This window comes from Mytilus trossulus, chromosome 10 (assembly GCF_036588685.1).
Source record: "Mytilus trossulus isolate FHL-02 chromosome 10, PNRI_Mtr1.1.1.hap1, whole genome shotgun sequence".
Lineage (NCBI taxonomy): Eukaryota > Metazoa > Mollusca > Bivalvia > Mytilida > Mytilidae > Mytilus > Mytilus trossulus.
Genome location: NC_086382.1, coordinates 56684889 through 56690413, shown reverse-complemented (window position 1 = coordinate 56690413; position 5525 = coordinate 56684889).

Sequence of the window (5525 nt, the reverse complement as noted above, 5' to 3'; positions counted from 1 at the left end):
ATATGCACCAAGCTGCGGGAAGCTAGTTTACTTTCATTACTTCATATACAACATTGATTTTGATATCGGTTTTAATTTCGATTTCTGATTTGGCTTCTAGGGAAGATTTCTAATTAGACTAGACAGGTTATGCATCAGATACTGTTAAAATAATGAATAACTAGAAAATAACCGCGAAATAAACATTAGTTCATAATTTTAAGATTCATAGTTTTAGTTAGGCGATATAAAGATCTTTTAAAATCTTTTTGAATCGTGTCACAGACAAAACACCAACACTCAATAAGACAAGCAAATGAATAGTCTTCCCGACAGAAACTATTGGCGTGTGTGATCTAAGCATAGTATATGCATTGTTATACCCTGGATACATTGCACTGATCAAAATAATATGTGTTTATAAATACCTTTAATTGGTGACATATATATATAGTGAAAACTGACTTGTATTTTTTACAAAAAATATGCTGACCCTGATTTGGTAAAAAAAATAGTTTGTCTAGCACTTCTAACAGGTTTGCCAATCCCAAAAATAATCTTGGAAATAAATTTTGTGTACTGAACACATAGGGAAAACATTGAGTGATAAAAAAATCCAGGTGCACATGATAATCCCAGCCCCATCCCGCTGAAAGTCAAAAGGTCCGTGCCTAATACAGGATGTGAACGTGGTGTCATCCAACTTTGATTGTCATAAAACTTGCCTTTATCTATATTATATAGTGTTCTTGCAAATTCCAAAGTTATTTGGAATTTGGTTTATTGCTGTCAAATCTGTAAGTTTTATAAAATAGTAAAAAGAAACTATAATTTTCAGTTTGGATTAAATACAGATGGAAATGAAATAATCCACCTCCCTAAGATCGGCAAATTATCTCGTTTACACCTTTTCAAACTGATATCTTAAATCGTCTGTTGCTTATTAACCATTGTAGATCAAATGTGTTTTATTTATGAAATATTTTGTTTACACCATTCTGTTAGAACCCTGGTTTGATTTTGGCATTTTTACCCAAAAGCATTTCGCATCTCGCTCCTCTCGGTGAAACAATATTTTTTAGGCCCCTTCAAATCCTGGATCCGCACATGATTGTTAGTGTTTAGTGCTCAGAACGACCCCTATATATGAGTGGGCTGAAAATTTTATGCATTAATATATAAATGTGTTGGGTCACTTTCCAGCGCACTTCGGTAATCATTTTTAATCGAAAACTGAAGTAATACCCCACCTTTTACATGTTGAATGTATGCGATTCTCTTGAAGTGTAAAATTATGTTGTCAAAAACGTCAAGAGAATGTTATCACAAAGTGTTTCAGTGTAAGGACAATCTGCATCTGATTTCGAGTGTTTTCGTGCTCAGAACCAACTTCATATATGAGTGGGCTTTTTTTATGCATTGATATATGAATTGGGTTGGGTACATTCCATCCGCACTTCGGTTCCCATTTGTAGCCGAAAACTGAAGTAATCCCTCCCACCTTTTACATGTTGAGTTGATGCGGTTCCCTGGAAGGAAAAACTCTTGCTTGACGTGTGAAGATTTGTTTTTAAATTGCTGAGAGCGTCAAGGGAATGTGTATCACAAAGTGTTTCAGTGTAAAGTAGCACTTTCCACTTAAAAAATAAAAGATCTTGAAATGAACACAACATAAACTACGCTGGTCATTAGTGGTATGAAACAATATTCGTGGATTTTATGTGAAAGAAGAAAACGCGATACCCGATTTCAACTCTATTCATTTAGTAATAAAGACTGTATTGTTTTTCAAGATATTGTGATTGAACACAAACTGCTTTCCAGTATGTAGCACCTGAGCTCCTCATCGAGGTTTTCTTGTGGTGTAATCCAATCAGAGGCTTCTGGATATTTTTTGTGGTGTCTTGTATGTTTTCTTTTCGCTAGCCAAATGTTACGATTCATTCCCCTCCTCTCCACCGGTCGTGGCAGATTAAGCCAACATTTGTGATAACAATGTTGCGCCATCTTTCGGTCGATTTAAGTCACGCCCATTCCAAATACATTATTCTTGACCAATGATAGCACTTGAACTCTCTTTAGTGTGGAGGTGAAAACATTAGAAGCGTATAGAGTTTACAAACTCGGTGGAGATGGAAACGAAAATATTCATTGATATTCCAGTAGTTATCAAAGGTACCAGGCTTATATTGAATACGCCAGGTGTGCGTTTCGTCTACATAAGACTCATCAGAGACGCTCAGATCAAAATAGTGTCAAATACGGCTAAGGTTATCTTTGTCTGGGATAAGAAAATCCTTAGTATTTCGAATAATTTATTCTTTTGCAAACAGTAAATTTATAAAAAAGCAAATGACCATATAATTAATATGCATGTCAACCCGATTTCAACTCTATTCATTTAGTAATAAAGACTGTATTGTTTTTCAAGATATTGTGATTGAACACAAACTGCTTTCCAGTATGTAGCACCTGAGCTCCACATCGAGGTTTTCTTGTGGTGTAATCCAATCAGAGGCTTCTGGATATTTTTTGTGGTGTCTTGTATGTTTTCTTTTCGCTAGCCAAATGTTACGATTCATTCCCCTCCTCTCCACCGGTCGTGGCAGATTAAGCCAACATTTGTGATAACAATGTTGCGCCATCTTTCGGTCGATTTAAGTCACGCCCATTCCAAATACATTATTCTTGACCAATGATAGCACTTGAACTCTCTTTAGTGTGGAGGTGAAAACATTAGAAGCGTATAGAGTTTACAAACTCGGTGGAGATGGAAACGAAAATATTCATTGATATTCCAGTAGTTATCAAAGGTACCAGGCTTATAATTGAATACGCCAGGTGTGCGTTTCGTCTACATAAGACTCATCAGAGACGCTCAGATCAAAATAGTGTCAAATACGGCTAAGGTTATCTTTGTCTGGGATAAGAAAATCCTTAGTATTTCGAATAATTTATTCTTTTGCAAACAGTAAATTTATAAAGAAGCAAATGACCATATAATTAATATGCATGTCAACCCGATTTCAACTCTATTCATTTAGTAATAAAGACTGTATTGTATTTCAAGATATTGTGATTGAACACAAACTGCTTTCCAGTATGTAGCACCTGAGCTCCACATCGAGGTTTTCTTGTGGTGTAATCCAATCAGAGGCTTCTGGATATTTTTTGTGGTGTCTTGTATGTTTTCTTTTCGCTAGCCAAATGTTACGATTCATTCCCCTCCTCTCCACCGGTCGTGGCAGATTAAGCCAACATTTGTGATAACAATGTTGCGCCATCTTTCGGTCGATTTAAGTCACGCCCATTCCAAATACATTATTCTTGACCAATGATAGCACTTGAACTCTCTTTAGTGTGGAGGTGAAAACATTAGAAGCGTATAGAGTTTACAAACTCGGTGGAGATGGAAACGAAAATATTCATTGATATTCAAGTAGTTATCAAAGGTACCAGGCTTATAATTGAATACGCCAGGTGTGCGTTTCGTCTACATAAGACTCATCAGAGACGCTCAGATCAAAATAGTGTCAAATACGGCTAAGGTTATCTTTGTCTGGGATAAGAAAATCCTTAGTATTTCGAATAATTTATTCTTTTGCAAACAGTAAATTTATAAAAAAGCAAATGACTATATAATTAATATGCATGTCAACACCGAAGTGATGACTACTGAACTGGCGAAACCCTCGGGAACGAAACGTCCATCAGCAGTGTCATCGATCCAGTGGTGTAAATAGTTATCAAAGGTACCAGGCTTATAATTTAATACGTGAGTGCAAGAAAAATGCATAGGAACTTCTATTAGTTGATTAAGAACTTTCAAATTGTCACTAAATATCGTCGTATGTTTTTGGTCGTTAAGACTTGTTGCACAATCAGCACTTGGCAATTATTTACCTACATTTTCTACATTTACACGGAGTCAAGTTATAGGCGCATTTTGATTGAACGACTGCAACCAATGAACATCATTACCTCATACGCAATTTTCTCTTCATCCGCCATGGGTGGAGATGAGGGGAGTGGATTGTAACCCTTGGCTAGCGAAGATAATGTCTTTTCGGTTATCATTTATTTTATGATAGGTCTTTTTATCTTTCTGTTGAATTAAACCCAGCTCCAGCAACATCTCACTCGAGTCGAAAAAGCTACCACGAGATCAAAGAGGCAGCTGTATGGAGTGGTAACTTGTTTATAAATAAGATAATTTGAAAATACTTACAAAAAGTATTTCAGATTTAAAGCAAAGGAAAATATATATGTACACCAACAAACAGATTTCATCTTCTTAATTTGACATCGATATTTTCAATTATATATATATTTTTTTTCATTCCAGAATATGTCTTACCTTTATTTTATAAATGACTGGATTCGAACCTTAGATACATTCTGTGTAGCAATGTAAAGTGTTTATGTGGGCAACTTGGAAGAAAAACGTTCACGCAAAATAATATGTGTATTTGTATTGTAGTCCTGTAATGCAATGTTGTCATTTTATGATATATTTATCATTGCCATCAAAGTGGGAGGTTTGGCTAGCCACAAAATTAGTTTCAACTCACCATTTTTCTTACAATGTCTAAATAGTAAGTCTTGCTGGTCATTTTTACAATTTAAAGGGTAATAATTTCAGTATGAAAAACTAGCCAATTCGGGAATGTAACTTATTTGTAGATGTCTTTTTTATAAAGATTTCTTTTTAAAAGGTTTTGATCTTTGTATAATAATTTTCAAATTGATAGACAAAAATGCTTAAAAAATATGGCGAAAATCGTCATTAAAGGATATTTATTAAAGAAGGGTTCGACTGACGATTAAGATCATTTGGCTAATAGGTATTTGTTGATAATTTTGTCATTTTAAAGTTTCTGCCTATTTTTTATAATTTCAGAGATAATAGGCAAAGATTTTACAAAATGGAAAATTTTGTCGTTTAATGGTAATAACAATGGAAAACACTTGTAAAAAGTCGTTTGACTGATGATATATTAATAGTCATTGGGTAGGTCTCTTCGTTTGAATTTTTTAAGCACTTGTCAGGTTTCTTTTATCTGTAGTCGTTTTCAAGATAATGGACAAAATATGATTTTTTTTGGCAATGTCTGCGAATGTTTGTTGGCAAGCGGTGGCTCGGACACAGGTTTTTAAGTATAAACCCCAATGATAATTTTGGCTTAGTGTGGTCGAATTCGGCGCAGCAGTTTTAGGGGAGATGATCTTGTAAAAATAGATAGGAGAACGCCAAGTAATGACAAACGCTCAGATGGCCCTTCCAGTCAGGTGAGAATAATACAGTTCATAGGACATCATTTTGTTGGTCAGGAAACTTTTGCTTGTCAATTTTTTTTTATTATTCCTATTTGTTTATATTATGCTTGTTGTATTGAATATCTGTTTTATTCTTCAATCTTGGTCTGTACATTTTTAAAACTGACACCTACGCATTATTACATAGGTTAAAGGGCACGTACAAAGGTTTTAGTAAAAGTTAAGAAAATAACAACCGCCAAAATATTTTGTATACCTTATTCAATGTA